Below are 16,848 nucleotides of genomic sequence, written 5' to 3'. Positions count from 1 at the left end.
TAAAGTTTCTGTCGCGATCATTTGTTTGACTATTTCTTTTTTGTTTGATGTACTGTTTTAAATAAATAAAAATTAAAAAAAAAAAGGAATACTGTTCTAGCTTCTAGTCCACAGGTGTCAAACTCGCGGCAGCACATTGCTGTCATGTGACATTTCACGATATTTTTTCCCTTTGTGGAGATGGGATGGGGGTCGCCTGTGAATGACGCATCTGGCCCGTGGGCTGCCAGTTTGACACCTCTGTTCTAGTTTGTATCCTTACTCTATAGTTTTAGTGTTAATATCCAAAGGTCTTCATGGCTTCAAGCTCAAAGAAAGCCTCCTCTTTTTTTTTTTTGCTAATAACTTGCCCAGCTATATGAATACCTTCCAAAACCTATTTCCAAACAGCCATGTTAAATGAATTGAGGAAAATGGCCACAAGGAAAAGGCCTTCTCAGCAAGGACAGTTATGGGGGAAGAGAGTCAATCGAATAAAAATGGTGGACGCAACTGGGTGTTTGAAGCTCAGTTGCCTTTTGTATGTGTGTAATTTGTATACTACTAAAACTCTTGTATCTATAACCTTTAACTTAGTGAAACAGTGCATCATAGGACAATTTTTGTACCTCCAATATACATCCAAAATCTGGGACCCATTACTTCATTACTTAAGGAGAAATTTCCTGACAGTGAGAACAATTAACCAGTGGAACAGTTTGCCTTCAGAAGATGTAGTTGATCCATCACTGGAGGTTTTTAAGAAGAGATTGGACAGCCATTTTCCTGAAATGGTATAGGGTTTCCTGCTTGAGCAGGGGGTTGGACTAGAAGACCTCTGGTCCCTTCCATCTCTGTTATTCTATTGTATTCTATTCTATCCTGTAGGATTGAAATTTGGCAAATTTGTGGTCACTTCAGTGTTACCCTGTTACCATGCCTGGAAGTTCAGTAGGCAATTCCAAGCTTAGCCTACTGGAGGTTAGATAGACTGGCCCCTCCTTTGGCCAATGGAAATTAAGTAGACTGGTTGGCCCTACAGAGGTCCAATAGACCAATTGTACCATGAGCTGCCAGAGGACAGTCAATTTCAGTCAAGCTGGCAGGAAGTTGTTCCTGCTTCTATTGCTTTTTGGTTTTGGTGATTCTGTTTCTCTATATAGATAAGGAAATATCTCTGAAATGACTAGTGCATATTAAAAAGGATCTTTCAGGGCTGCTTCCATTTTGATCGTGTTGATACTTCCCTGCCAACTTCTGCTTCTCAATATGGGGCTTCATTTTAAAAATGCCCACCCTAGAGATACTTGGTGTCTGCATTGCTATCCTTTTTTTATCCTTTTTTTATTTTAGATTTTATTCCAGACTGAAAGCAATAGCAATAGCACTTAGATTTATATACCACTCCACAGTACTTTACAGTACTCTCTGAGTGGTTTATAGAGTCAGCATATTGCCCCCAATAATTTCAGTCCTTGTTTTACCAATCTCAGAAGGATGGAAAGCTGAGTCAACCTTGAGCCGGTCAGGATCAAACTCCTGATGTGTGGGCAGAGTTGGCCTGCAATACCGCATTCTAACCACTGTACCACCATGGCTTTCAAAGAGTGTATTTTACATTATTTTTTTCCTATGATCTTTATTATTTGTACTTTTGTTGTAGTATTTTTAGTATTTGTTACTTTAATAATAATTTATTTATATTATTAAAATAATTTAATAATATTATTAAAAATTAATAATAATTTTAAAAATTGTAGGGATTTTGTAATCCATCCAGGATTAGGCAGATTAGAAATATAATAAAGGAATCAATAAATGTTTACCTTATTATGCAATATTAAGAATTCTATACACTGGTGTGAAGGGCAGTGATTATTCTTTCATATCTAGTTTACAATTCCTTGGTAGAGGGCAGGTGTTATATATCTCAAATTCTTCAGTTCGAGCTTAGTGTTACTACTATCATCACAACTATTGACTATCCAAGCTTTGAGTATAGGAACTTTTGATCAAATGTAAAAGGCAAGATTTTTGTTTACTTGTTTATAGTAACAAAAACCTTCATAAAGAGTAACTTGCTTGCTGACCTACTCCTTATCTGTCTATTCAATTTCATTTGTATAGCACGCTTTTTACCAACAATTCCATGTTGGTGTATGATTTCATTTATTTTAAACCGTAATTCAAAGCAGATCTATTTAAAAAATTGGACTAGAATCAATATTTACTGCTGAGTAAATATACTTGGGATAGCATTATTACAATTCAATAATTGTACTTGATGTATGTTTCTTTTATGTGTGCAGCGTAGCCAACAGGTACTGAAGGGTTTACAGTGCCATTGTGCAAAAACAGAAGATTTCTATAAAACGGTACATGATAGATTAGATTATAAATTATTTTCATGATTAGCCAAAATCAAAATCTTTGTTGTCCAGTGTTATCAAACAGCATTTCTGTGAACATTTAGACAGGCATTCATTAAATAATAGGCACCAGCATGGATTAATGGTAAATAAATCATGCCAGACTAACTTGATCTCCTTTTATGACAGTTACTAGCCTGGTCAATTGGGGAAATGCCCTGGATATAGTATATCTTGATTCAGCAAAGCTTCTGACAGCCTCTCATGGCATCCTTATTAACAAAATAGCCAAATATGGCATTGATAACTCAATCCTTAGAGGAGTCCACAGTTGGCTCAATGATTATACTCAGAGGGTGGTTGAACGAGATGTCAAACCTGCCTGGAGAGACATATTGAGTGGGGTGCTACAGAGCTCTATCCGGGGCCTGGTGCTGTTCAATGTTTTTATAAATGATAAAATGATGAGGGAGTCAAGAGAATGCTTGCCAAATTTTCAGATGATACGAAGTTAAGAGGGCTGGCTAACACCTGGAAAGAAAGGGGAGGGTGCAAAAAAGGGTAGAAGAGTAGGCAGAAACAAACAATGAAATTTAATAAGGAGAAATATAAACATGCATCTAGATAATAAAAATTCAAGAAACATACACAGGGGAGGAAAAATCTAGCTCAAGAGTAACACATGTTAAAAGGACTTGCGTGTATTAGTAGATCACAAACTCAACATATCCCAATAGTGTAATGCAGCTGCAAGGAAGGCCAGCGGCATCCACAGGAGCATCAAATGGAGCACAGAGTCCAGTTTATAAGAAGTAATTATTTCTCCTCGGTTAGCCTGACTTGGAGTATTGTGCTCAATTCTGCCTGCTCCACTCCAATTTAAAAAAGGGGCCTAGAGAAAGTCTACCAAGATGGTGAAAGAACTGGAAATCAACTCCTGCATGGAACAGTTAAAAGACCTAGGTCTTTAGCTTATAGAACTAAAGGTAAAAAGGAGGCATGATAGTTGTTTTCAAATATCTGAAGGGCTGGTACTCTGGATAGGGTGCAGATGTATTATCACTTACGTCAGACTAGAACTGGAAGATTAGAAATAACAGGATAACACTTCAAGGATATAGATTTAGATTACTCATTAGAAAGAACCTCTTGACAGTAGTCATCGAGCAAGTCACATCATGGAATAGTTTCTTCCATTTCACTAGAGATTAAAAAAAAAAAAAGCCTGGATAATTGAGAATGGTAGTATGCAGAGGTTGGACAAGATGATCTCATAAGTTCCTTCTAATTCTATAATTCTATGATCAAATCAGCTCCAAGGCCAGGTTTGCTTTGTATACAATGCCCAATCAAAGATACCCATCTACTTATCTACTTGAGTATCTGTAATGTGCTGGAGGAAAGCTTATTTGAACTTCTGGTAGTATTTAACTATGGATGTTTTTTTAGTACTGCTACTTTGTTGATTTTTGTTGCAGGTGCTTTTTCATTACTAACCACATATGGCATTAAAATGCATTTTCAAAAAGCATTCTTAGCATGGTAACCTTTCAGTTGGTTAGGAGCCAACTGGTTAGGCGAGACAAACAATAAACAATAAGAGCAATGTCTTGACCAATTCTTCCTGTAAAGAGGGGAAAAAACTACTGAGTGAAGGTCTGGAGGCAGCAGTTGTTTCTCTTCATTTCCTCAAACTATTTTTGTTTTGGAGAATGCAAACTTTTAGATGTTGTCATCAAAGCAACAACTGCTCTAGCCTTTCCCTTCACTGAATTTCTTAATAGTTTCCAATAGTGAAAACGATGCTGTGAACCTCATAGTTTCTATTCTTTTATAGGAGACAGCTAGGAATGGTAACACCAGATGTTCTGGACTGCAACCCCCTCTGATCACTGACTGTATGGTCCAGGGTTGACAGTTGAAGTCCAAAGTATCCAGAAGACACAGGATGCTTTCCTCTAAAAAGGGAGATGAACGAGAGGAGAATTTTATTGCTGGTGCTTCACATTGGATAAACATTTATCTGTTTCTTATTGCAGCCACTTGCATGTATATCCTATTTCTTTGGGCAATGCAGATGAAAGAATTGGGATTAGTTGGACTATTCACCATAAGTAGGTAAAATTCTCTTCTTCATTGGGGTTATGATGGACAACTTGGCTGGATCTTCCACTGTTACCATGCTTCATAAAGGGAGAGTCCAGGAAGAGAATTCTTTCAGTAACTACCTTTTTTTCAAGCAAAGGCATTAGCTTGTGCTCCCAATTTTCCTGTTGTGGGGCCTTGAGGTGTTCTAAGAAGTGAGCAGGACTGGGGAATATCCTCTTTCTTCTTCTCCTAAAAGTGGTACAGTTCAGGAGGAAAGTGTTGAAGAAGATTAAATGCTATGTGGCAGGGGAATCTCTCCTTTTCTGATTGTTTCTAGGGTCTCCCAGATAGAATTTGCTATTTACAATTTGATAGTTTTTCTTTACCCTTTTACTGTAGCTGCTTTTCATTCAAAATATGAGTAGAGAAGAAGTAATCCTGTCATAGTGCTGTCATCTTGATCTGAATTAACTTCTGTCCTAAGGCTGTCTGATCTGTAAGCAAATATTGCATAAAACCCACAGAAGATCATGGACTTTCTGTATCCTGTCTAGCTTAGATTATTTTATTTCTGGATCTTTGTTTGGGCTTTACATCCTTAATAAAATCATGAAGTAGAAAGGAAAATACCTATTTTTTAAAGTGATAAAATAGCTATGCATAATATGTGCCATATACTCTAAACATTTTAATTCACTAAAGGAGTGAATCTCGAAAATGAATGTATTTGTATATATGTAGTATCTAGAAAAGAAACTGCTGTAATAAACATAATATATAATCTAAGACATGTCTACTCAGAAGTAAGTGCCTTCCTTTAGCATAAAATTACAACCAGGTTAAATCCAGTTGAATGTTAATGGATTTAATGTTGAATAAGCACTGAAAATAAAGGAAGGGTGATTTAAATCAAATTTTAAATAGAACTTCATATATTTCCTAAAGTATAAGCAAACCAAATTATATTATAACTTTAGTGTTTTACTTACAGTTTCATTCTTTCAACTACATCTATTTGTCACAAGTCGCACACTAGTTTTAACTTATAGAGCGATAATCAGTAATTCTTTTTTAAAAAAAAGTGTTGAATTAGGTGTGCTTTTTCTTATGTTTTAAACTCTGTGTTTCAAAACAAAGTATTTGAGCAAGGATCAAACCAGGATAGTTTGTGATTCAGATATAGCAATCTTGCACGACAGAAGAAGCAAAATGCTTCAGGAGGATGAACTGCTATGTCTAAAATTCTCCAGGAGTTGCTTAGCAAGGTAGAAAGGATGTGAAGTTTTCTTTTCCCTCAAACTTCTCTTTCCCTTTATTTTTATATTTGTTTACAGTTTGCATATATATCCTGATGGAAGAAAAACTAAGCACTCAGAGCTGGTATAATCCTTCCCACTCTAGGTACATTTGGGTTTGGTGCTTCCTTTTTGCCTTCTCTATCATCCAAGCACTGTGGCAGAGATTAAACATCTATAGACCAGCACGATAGAGAGGCTTTCCCCCTAATTGCAGTGAGCAACATTTTGTGACCCCAGCACCTCTCCCAGGTACCCTATGAGGGCTCCCTTCATATGAAATTATGGTAACTTTCACTGTATTATTTTGTGCACTCCCATTCTTACCAGTGCTGCTTTTTTCAGATTCATAACGCCTTGATGCCAGCCCAGCCTCAGAAAAAGAAAATAGCGAGAAAAAGTGATGCCTGTAATTTACAGATTACATTTTTTTCATTCTGAAAAAAATAGCAAAATGTTGAAAACTATTTTATATTCCTTTAATTCAGTGTAATTGGAAGAAGGTACTTGTTAAATACAGAGCGATCATGCTCATTCAGACTATTTAATACTGACAAATCATTTAAAAGGAATTTATTATCTGTACTTTTAAGTATCTGATTTTAAATTAAAATAATACCAATGAAAATACATTGTTTGCAATATATTCATGTTTAGTATTGTGAGTAAATAACCCTGATTTTTTTTTTTACAAACTAGTCCCCAGCATACCTATTGACCTGGTTTCAATCAGACCAAAATTTTAGAAAAATTTGGAGACACCTAAATATCCTTTACAGTGTGAACTGTACTCCAAAGTAATTCATTTCATTTACTCCTGCATACATTTAGATAATAACCATTTTTAGGAAGTTAAAAGGGGTGTATAAAATGAACAAATAAAAATGGCAAAGCTTTTCACACCTTTCTCATCTTACTACATTTTTCTATCACGTAGTTTGATTTTAGGGTACAATCAATGCTCATCTATTTCAGTCTTGAGTTTTGAACATTTTCATGCATCAACATGAAACATAAAACTGAGCTTCCCACTGTGTCTATGCAGTCATCCGAATCTTTTTGTAGAAGGCGAAGTGCAGGAAAGTCGTAAAGTGTTGATATTGGCATTACGGATGTGAGATGTGCAATGACGGAGTTAAGCTTCACATGTGAAAATCCTTTATTCACTCTGTCGTCTTTGTATGAACTTTGCACTTCACACACCAGATCTCCAATGTGCATCACTGCCTGTACATCTGAAGAAAATCCTTCCACTTGCATCTGTATTATGCATGCAGATTTGTTGAATAGATTGTACACAGTTGAAGTGCTTAGTTAAAATTGATCGGCTAGGACACAATCACGCCGTAGGCCACTTTAAAAACTACAAACTCAATATCTGCATTCTTTTAGGGATTAATTTATCACACTGGCCATTCTTAAGTATAGAGGAGCAAAACAAGGAGAAAGGCAAAAGAGAGTTAAGTAGGGATCGCCTTCACTTATATTCGGCAGCATGGAGAAATAGCAGCCCGCTCAGGTACTAAAAGGCCCCAAAGTGACTTGACAGATCGCGCAAGAGAGGCCTCGTTTCCTTTAACTCCTCTTGCTTCAATAGCGTCCCTTCCCCTCTCATTCCCCTCTTTTATCTCCCCCTCGCCGTGGCTTCCTCTTCCATTCTGGACCCGTGGGCTTGAAAACGAGCTGCACCTGCTTTAGATGAATTATGGTAAAACTGGAAGTAACTCGCTCTCCCACCCCTCCCTTCCAAGCTCTCAAGTCACATCTCCAGTACAGACACAACCCCTGTGATTAGACGCTGATCTCCCCGTCTGAATGGGACAGAGAGAGAGGAGGGACCCACGGCATAGAGATTGACTCCCCCCCCCCGAGACTTCCATTCAGGAAAACGGAAGAGAAGAAGGAAGAAGCAGGCAACCCCCCCCTCCCCACTACGCTACGAGAGAAGGAAACAGCAAAAGCTTGAGCAGGAGAAAAGTATGACCATGCCCGAACTGTGTTAGAGCTTTCTTTTCTCTCTCTCTTTCTCTCCTTCTCTCCCCCCTCCCTCTCTTTGTCTCCGAGGTGTTTAACTTTGGGGGATCTCGGGCATTTCTGCACCGCAAGGGACGAAGCTGGAGGCGGCGGCGGCGGCGGCGGCAAGACAGCAAGAAAGAGGCAGCCACATGCGCCGAGTGGGGGGTGTTAAAAGTTGAGTCTCGATTCCGGGCGCCGTAAGATCAAAACAGGTTGGTGGGATTTCTTAGCAACCCCAGCGGCCTCCCACCCCTCCCCTTCTCCCCAATTCTCTGAAACTTTCATTGTTGATTTACTTTTGAATCCAGGCAAAGGGACCTTTTGTAGTTCCTTCCTCTTTTCTTTTCTTTTCTTCCTCCCCTTTGCTGAAAAGGACTGTTCTGCTTGAAGTCTCAAGAAATTACCCAGAATATTTGCGCCCGGGAAACCCGTAAAGTTGCTCAACTGGCCGAGCTGGTGTTTTCCCCCCCCCCTCACTTCTCCCTCCCCAGGTGTTTTGGAAAACAGGTGTCAGGGGAGGCTGAGATTTCTGCTTTGTTGGTTCCTTCTCTTCCCCCCCCCGTCCCCTTCTTCCACCGACCCTCGTCCCTTCCTCGCAGTGTCCAAAGGAGAGCGAGGAAAACCCCTTAAGAATGTCGCGTGGAGGGGTGGGGGGGGAGAGAAGCGGCGTCGTGAACGTATGTAGAGAAGCCACTTGGAAGGCGGCAGCTGCCCGCCGCTCCGAGTGTTTGCTTTGGATTTCTCTGTGGCTGTTTTTTTCGCCAAGGAGGCGCGTGAAAGTTCGGGGCACCCGGGACCTGAAGCGGGCGCGAGACAAAGAGAAAGGTTTCGACGGAGGCAACTTTTCGGCCGGGATTTTGCCGAGCCGAGGGTAGAGGGGTGCGGAGCCAGCCCCCACCCCCCTCCCAGGATGGATGGGGCATCGGCCGGCGACGAAAGTGGCACGTTGGAAGGCTTCCTCTTTGTTCGGGGGCGGGGGCGGCGGCGACGGCGGCGAGGAGAGGAGAGTGAGGCAGAGATAGGAGGATCTTGCCTGGGGGGGGGGAATGAAGGAAGAAGCGGTGAGCGTGTGTGTGTGTGTGTGTGAGAGAGAGAGAGTGTGAGTGAGTGAGTGTATTTGGCTGTTCTGTTTTTTGTGAATGCGACGAGGGGTGGGGAGAAGATGTTGCAAAACCGCTTTGGGGTTTCTCCAGATCAATCAGTTCGGTAAGTGTGTCTGTGAATTACAATTTATTGTGATTGACAGGACGGGTTGACTCCAAGGTTTTCGCGTTTATGGCCGTCTTGAGTACACACCAGGGTGGGGGAGGGGAGCGAGAGGGAAAGCTTCGGATCGGGACGGCTGATTCCTGTTCTCTTCCCCTCCCCACCTCTTCTCTTCCCCCCCCCCCTTCAACTTCACTTCGTGGAGTAACTTTTCTGGCAGTAACTTGGTTCAAATTCTTGGCTAGCAAAAAAAAACCCAAAGCAAAACCAGCTTTTGAACCAGCGTTCTCTTCTTCGAGATTGTAAAACGTTGGGATGGTCGAAAAATATTAAATAGTTAGAAAATGCCTCAGTTGGACTAAATTTTAAATGATTTTATTATAAACAACTTTTTTTTAGTTAATAGGTCTGTTTTTTGAAAGGGTAGGTGGAATAAAAGTTACAAAAGAACATTTCCTTTTACTGTGGCTTTAAAGGAGGCTTTGTTTTACATATATTTTTATTGCGCAGAATATAACACTGTCAAAGAAGCTCCATCAGTCAGCGTGGCATCATTTTCTTGTTGGCTTTGCTTCTTTTTAATGTCACCTATGACTAGAAATGTTAGTTTAGGCGAAAAGTATCAGGGAAACTACTGGATATGTTATTAGCCCTAATATAGTATGCTAGTTCTAATTCTTTCTTAAATGGAAAAAGTGACTTCTAAAAATGAATAGAAGCACAAAACGATACAAATATCTATAATGTATAATGTTGATTAAAATGTAAATAGTAGATGGAGTGGCACTTGAAATAACATTGCATCAGCTGAGATTTTTAATTTTTTAAAAAATTGAAAATCAAAATTTCATTTAGGTGAATCTTAAATGGACAATTTTACAATTGTTTCAGATTGGATGTTTAGTTCCCTGACTATAGCTTAGTGAACCTCAGCCAGACTATAGCCCTATTTTCACATTTCTTTGGGCAACTGAAGTTTCAAGCAAGCTATTGAAAGAATTACAGTTTGCATAGATTTGTGAAATGTATTAATCCATTTTTATAATATTCATTTTCCCACAATAGGGGCGAATAGTAGATCTATTTCCTGCCCATATTACTAAAGTTCTGAGTTTTTCCCCTAGTTCTTCTACACATATGTTTACGCCACCCCTATACAAAGTTTTGTAAGGCAGATCAGTTTAAATACAGTAAGTGCAAATTTTTTTCTTTGATAAGAATTAGTTAATGTTGGCATCTTCCATTTTTTGTATGTACCTGGAACACACATTTTATTTTGAATTTCATATTTTGTTTAAAGCTGTTTAAGTACATTTTCCTCAAATTCATAATACATGTTGCATAAATAGGAATTGGCGTTATATTCTTTTTAAGTGCAGTATTAAGGTAAATATGTTGGACACCCTCATGGTAGCTGTAAGCCCTTTATTTATAGATCTCTTTCCAGAGTTCATTGACGACTTCAAATATGTGCTTCAGCCAAAAACTGCATTTGTCTTTTGAAGGTAAAGTTTATAAGGCAGTCTTCTACTCTAGACAATTCCACTTTTTAGCTCTAGATTAGAACTTTAATATTTTTAGATATTGGGTGTGGGGACAAGAAATAGAAGTATTGCTTGATATAATAATGTAGAATATTATCCAGATGTACTATTACAAGAAAGGGACTTGTTCCGCTAATAGGCCATTTTGTATGAAATTTACATAGTATATGATATTAACCTTCAGCCAATAGAACTCATAAATTGTATATGTTATCTGGTAACAGTATTGAGCACTCTATTGAGAAAGTTCATACAAAATTAACTATTTAATCCTATATACATACAGAAGTAAAATCTTCTGAATACTTCTAAATGGTATAAAATATTCCAGTGCTGCAATGAAGCAGTAGTCTTAATTTTTATTGTGTTTTAAAGTAAAAGTAAGTGATGCTCAGATAATTTGATTTTAAAATATTTAATCTTTTCCATTCTAAATTAATAAAAAAAAAATCAGGCAGATTCTATGAAACTGGGCAGAAAACAATCTGGATCAGATATATTTATTGTGCAAACCAAATTAGAACAGAAAGGTGATTAAGAAGATTTTTTTTTTTCATTTGGGAATGAATGTATTAAAAGTCATTCATTCTATATTTTGGAGATTTCTTAGAAAGTTATTCAAAGTTCAATTGAGTCCTTGAATGAATATTTGGTGTGTATGTCTGTGTATAATTTATATGTAAATCTGAAATGTGTAGAGTATAGGTTTGTAAAAATAATTTCCTAAAAGTACAACAGTTTTAATGTATGTACTGTTTCATGTAATTAATTTGGGAACATCTTTGCAGTGCAAATTATAATCAAAATCCTGGGTAATCTATTCATTTATGCATTATATGCCAGACCAAAAAAAAGTTCATTGAGCATTGAGATAGGAAAGAACTTCAGAATATGAAACATATAGTAGGGATAAGGATGTCTTATCACAGCTCCATTGCACAATATTGTAAGAAAACTAGGAAATTGGCATTGAATTCCATTCTTTTCCGACTGATAACTTTTTAGACCATAAAGGTGCTGAGCACCCTGTTATCCTAATGCCACACAGTTTAAAATTATAATAAAAAAGACTGCATTTAGGACTAAAGGATATCAATGAGAAAATAGTTTGGAAGAGTAGTTTAGGTCTAAACATATCCATTTAGATTTAATAATTAACATTTCCGTTTATTGTTCCTTTATTAGAGGAGATTAAAATCAAGAACAGAGAAGAATTTTGGTGTGTTCCTAACTCAGCTTTCCCGTATAAGAAAGAAGGATTTCTTAAGACGAAAAAAAAAAATCTATAAAGCAAAGAGCAAATAAAATAAGCACTTGAGGCGCTTTCTCTTTTTCGTTTCTAATAACCAAGCCGGGAACTATGTGCAGTCAGTTGTGAAGTTTTTGCCCAAAGAAGCCTAGGAGCATTTCTTTTCTCATGGCACAGGGGATGCTTTTGAATCTGATAATGTTTGTGTGTGTCTTGCTGTGGGGTTGGAATAGGGGAAGGGGGGGGGGAGGTAAGCTGAAAATATATTTCTGTTATATGTGGAGAAGAAGATTGGAAAAAGAAAAGATTCTGTTGCATTTTACTTTAAAGGGAAATTAAGGTCCAATCCTATGCATACATACTCAGAAATTAATCTCATTATGTTTAATGGAGCTTACTTCCAGGCAAGTCTGTATATGATAGTTTTAATCAAATCTTTGTTTATATTTCAGAAGTAGGGTAGTGGAAATTTTTTAACCTATATGTTACAGAAGATTGAATGTGGGAAAGGGGCACACATAGATTACCCATGTATGCTATTTATTTATTATCCTGCGAGTCTCTTTAGAAAGAATGGAATTGTGTACATTTTTACCTGACCTCTACCACAGCAGGCAAGTTTTTCTTTTTCTCAAAAAGTTGAAGAGGAGTAAGAAAGGGGGGGGGGGGAAGAGGAGGAATTTCCTTCTTCAAATCTTCCTTCCCTGCTAGCACGTGTGTTTCTTACTAAGGAAGGCATTTTCTCTCCCTAAGATTGCACATCTGTGCTTTAAAGGGGCAACTTAATGTTACAAAGATACTTGTTTTGAAGTTCTGCAAGACATTGGTTGCAGGCTCTTAATAATCAAACTTTCAGGTAGAAATAGGTTACTTTATTAATTCTTTATGGAGAAGGTCGCTTTTGACTACAAAAGTACATTGTTTCATCTTAGGTATCTTAAATTGGGTAGCAAACATTTTTAACATTATCAGTAACTTCAAATCCCAGTGTTGCCCATTTTGATTTAATTATTTTCCATTCGGCATTGTTGTACTCTTGGATAGAACAGGATGCCACCTTTCAAACTTGGCTACTTCACTTGCCTCCAGGGCTGAGTGATTTCCTCCTTATTCTGTGAGTAATTGCTGAACGGCAGGTTAAAGCACACCTCCCAAATGCTTGATAGGAAGGAGTGATGATTTAAAGTTAAGTGAGAACTAAAAATCTGCTGGGGAGTATGAGTAATATGTAAGTGTATTCTAAAATAAACTTATTTTAAAGGTTTATTTTAAATTTTGTTGAAATTTGCTAATTTCACATTTCATGGCTATGCTTCAAACTTGCCAGCTACTCTTAGCCATACTTTCTGATTTGTATTAGTTATATTTTCTGATTCTTGGTCCGTAGAAGTTATGTCCTTTGTTAGTTAATAAACAGTCTTTTATAGTAATCAAAAGCTTTTGAAATGTTTGTTTTGTTTTTAAATTACAAATGTTATTTTCCTTATTTGACTTTGTTTTTCCCATGGAACAGTTTTAGTCCTGGGATATATAGTTTGCACATGAAATTTAAAATAGTGTATCTTTTTTTTTTTTGCTTTTAAAAAGATCTTATATACAAAAGATTTTCAAGAAATTTAATCAAGAATGTAGTAGAGACATACTGAGCTGATTTTTTCTTAACATGTATTATGTATGAATATAACTATTATTGAATTTCCATCTATTTAAAGTATCTTTTCTTAAAATTGGGATATCCATGGAACAATTTAACTACCCAAAATAAGGAAGAAGAAAACATTTAAAAGTGTAATTGTGCATTTGAAAATATATTTGTGTAGGGTGAACTAAAGTTCATAGAGCTGTGATTCATAGCACAAACCTGATTTCTCATTTTGTTTATTCTATATGGAAGAATGATTATTGAAGATAAAATGCAAGTACATCAGTTCAGTGGGATTGTTGGATTGAGCTGTGAGCACTAATACCAGATTTTTTTAAAAAATTGTATTCCATAACATGCTCTGCTGAATTGCCTTTACAGCATTATCAGTATTTATCACCAAATGGTCTGCACTTGTTTCATATCCTTTGTGTCTTTGGAAGGAGACAGGATCAAAACCTTTTATTCCCATTTTGTTTGAGCCTCCTTGTTATCCCTCAGTGAGAAAACTTGCAGTAAATAAATGGAAAAATATCAGAATTTCTGCTTTCCTTCTGGAATTGTTACAAATCTTCTAGCTGTATTTTAACTATGTTAAAACTTAGATTCATTTAAGAACCATAGGCATTTACAGAAACATATAAACTTCTAAGGATTTGAGCAAAAGGAGAAAAGCCACTTTCTTTTGATGTATTTGGTAAGCTTTTTATTCTAACTGACATGACTGTACATCTAACATCACACAGTTAAGATGGGGGCTGGCAGCAAACAGGAAGAATTCGTTCCAAAGTGATTTAGTAAGAAATACATGAAATACATAAGTAGTAAGCAAGAATCATACAAATTATGAAGAATGGGAACTGTAATATGCACTGTTTACATATTGATTAGGTTGCATATCCAAAGACTCAAATGTTATTTTTCAAGTGTGCAGATTGCAGTATCTTGGCTATAGCAGTTTGGTGAAATTTAAAAGAAATTGCTACTTACTTACCTGCATAAAAAGATGGAACTGAAGTGTAGCTGTATAGGGGAATGCATGCAGCATTATACATTAAAAAGATAAAATGACCTATGTGCATATGTGGTGTTAGACTCAGAGCATGTGTATAGTGTGTTCCTTGAGGGCAGGATAGGAGCTAACATGTTTCTGGATTTATCTGGCGGTATTTGATCCTTTCAAACGGAAACTGTTTGTGTAATGACTCACACATGCAGGAGTGAACAAAGCAGTTTTAGGGAATTTATCCATCTGTGCAGATGGAGGTAGGCACTGCCTATACTCTTTTAGAAGTCCAGAATGAGCACCCAGGAATTTAGGACCCTGCTTCAATCCCCCATGGCCCCATTCAAAAAAAGTTTTTAAAAAAAGCAAAGGCAGAAAAAGAAGAGTGTGGCTGAATTACTTCCATATTTCCAGGCAGCGCTGGAATAATAAAGAGTTGATTTTCACAAGCATTGTTGAAGGAGATTTGGCATGCACAATGACTCTGTTTTTAGCTTGGGTTGAAATTTGAATTTGGCTAAGTAGTAATATAAATACTCCATTACATGCCAAGCTGCAACTTGGTTGGATGGTACAAACTATTTTTGAGGCTGATAAGAAAGCTAATTTTGGTGAAGAATTAAGTCCAAATATGAATCTATAATCTGATCCCATGAGCACATCTTATGTTGTATTCCTTAAGGAATTATGGGATTTGTTTAAAATAAAATTGAAAATAGCAGACTGTATGTACCTTTTAACATTGTAAGTTTTTCTATATACTTTTTTAAAATATCTGTTTTAAAAGCTCAGTCCATCTTAAAAGTAGTGATTCCCTAATAGTGACTAAATTCCAGGTATATTTAATTCAAACATGTATTTAATTTGCTAACCATAATCTGTGTTCCTAATCCTACATTAAAGGAATTGTCTAGTTTCAGTAAAAGAAAAGGGTAAGCCAGTTTATGGTCAGAATGGCAAGGAAATCCCTGAAGATGGAATGGATCTTGTAGAATAATTTTTGTAAAATGTGCAATTCCCTGAATACACTAAAGGAAAAGCTTGAAGTTGTTGAGGTGTGTGAAGGGAAGGTATGTCTCTGATTCTAATATAGAAATAACTAAAAAGGGGAATGGAAAATAGTATTGTAGATTCTTTAGTTCTACAAAATGAAATTATAGAATTTCAGTTGTTGGCATGGGATAGGAATAACTAGGTTTTTTTTAATGTAGGAAATACGTCTTTAGGGATGTGATGAAAGGAAAGCTTCTGTATCTTTACAAACAGTTAATATTTAGCATCCCTTCCAATATAGTACTTTATATCAAGGTAGGTAAATATCATATTTATTGCAAAACTGCTTGAAATGTCAAGACATATCCACTAGATTCTGGTATAATATATACTTAAAACTAAAAAAAATGTCTCTCAGTATATTCTGAATTTTGGATTTATTGCAGTACCAAAAGCAAACTGAACACTTAGTCATTTTATGGAAGTCCACTCTTGGTGACCTCAAACCATTTTAAATTTCACATGCTATTTGTAGATTTAAAAAAATGGCTTAGGGGGCTAAATAGAGTTAGAAGCCTGATTTGTGGCAGATAAGCTGGCATTCTAAGTCTTCTAGTAGTCTAAACTTGTTTCAAGTATGTCTATTCCTAAGGTTGAATGCCTCTTATGTACTTGTTCCAATATTATTGCTGATTGCAAATTCTTAAAGTTGGCCTGAATATATCTGAGAGTGATGAATTGGTGAAGGCTGCTTTGTAACATCTACACAAATCTTTTCTTGCAGCTCAGTTGTATCAAACTGATTTAAGATATGAAACACTGTGTTTTACATGGGAAAAGGTTGACTGCATTTGCGAAGCAGTTTAAGCCCTTATTTGTAAGATATAGATTGGAAAATGATGGTGCTAAATATCAAGTGAGTGAAACTGAACATTTAGCAGTTATTTGTAGCATTTATTCTGCATTCTGACCAGGATATCAATCCCTTACCAACTTTAATTGATTGGATTTAAGAAATAATCTTATTTCAACTCAGGCTGAAGTTGCTTGTCCTTTGACTAGTCAGGGCAATAGAAATAGTATCATTAAGAAATACCCAATGATTGGTTCTAATTCCAGCATTGTCTCTAGGGTGGTACAATATTTGACATAAATTGCTTCTAATTAAAATAGGGAAACTTAATCTAACTAGCTACAAAATATAGTTTGTGGAACTAATTTCAGTACAGTAAAAATTACTCAGAAGAGCACTAAGATCCAATATGGGTTTCCTGGTTTACCCTGATCTTAAAACTTTGGTTGTTCTTTGATTTTTTCATTTTTAGTCTTTTCCTAATTCTGTATCATGTGCCGATAGAGGACACAGTTTATATAGAGATATGGTATTACTCCCCTGCCATCTTGTTACAATTACTGGAAGTGTCCAAATCTACCACTACATCACTGCTGTTTTAAAGAGTA

At 36.7% G+C, this 16,848-nt stretch overlaps 1 protein-coding gene and 1 long non-coding RNA gene across 12 annotated transcripts in view; one reads left to right on the top strand and one right to left on the bottom strand.

Moving 5' to 3' along the window:
- LOC117663946 (uncharacterized) overlaps positions 1 to 16,848 on the bottom strand; it is a 54,823-nt gene that overhangs the window by 1,922 nt on the left and 36,053 nt on the right. The window lies entirely within an intron of this gene.
- FOXP4 (forkhead box P4) overlaps positions 7,474 to 16,848 on the top strand; it is a 170,957-nt gene continuing 161,582 nt past the window's right edge. For 2 of the 11 annotated variants that reach the window (XM_087889538.1, XM_034414568.3), the window contains exon 1: positions 7,485 to 7,959. The gene's annotated coding sequence lies outside the window, so the exon portion shown is untranslated. Of the gene's footprint in view, positions 8,689 to 8,726; positions 8,954 to 10,338; positions 10,459 to 16,848 lie in introns of those variants that run through there. The other 9 variants (XM_034414574.3, XM_034414567.3, XM_087889534.1 and 6 more) reach the window with 9 other exon arrangements.

This window comes from Pantherophis guttatus, chromosome 3, assembly GCF_059756535.1.
Source record: "Pantherophis guttatus breed Tessera chromosome 3, ASM5975653v1, whole genome shotgun sequence".
In the NCBI taxonomy this organism is placed as follows: domain Eukaryota; kingdom Metazoa; phylum Chordata; class Lepidosauria; order Squamata; family Colubridae; genus Pantherophis; species Pantherophis guttatus.
This window is presented reverse-complemented; position numbering and strand designations above follow the sequence as displayed.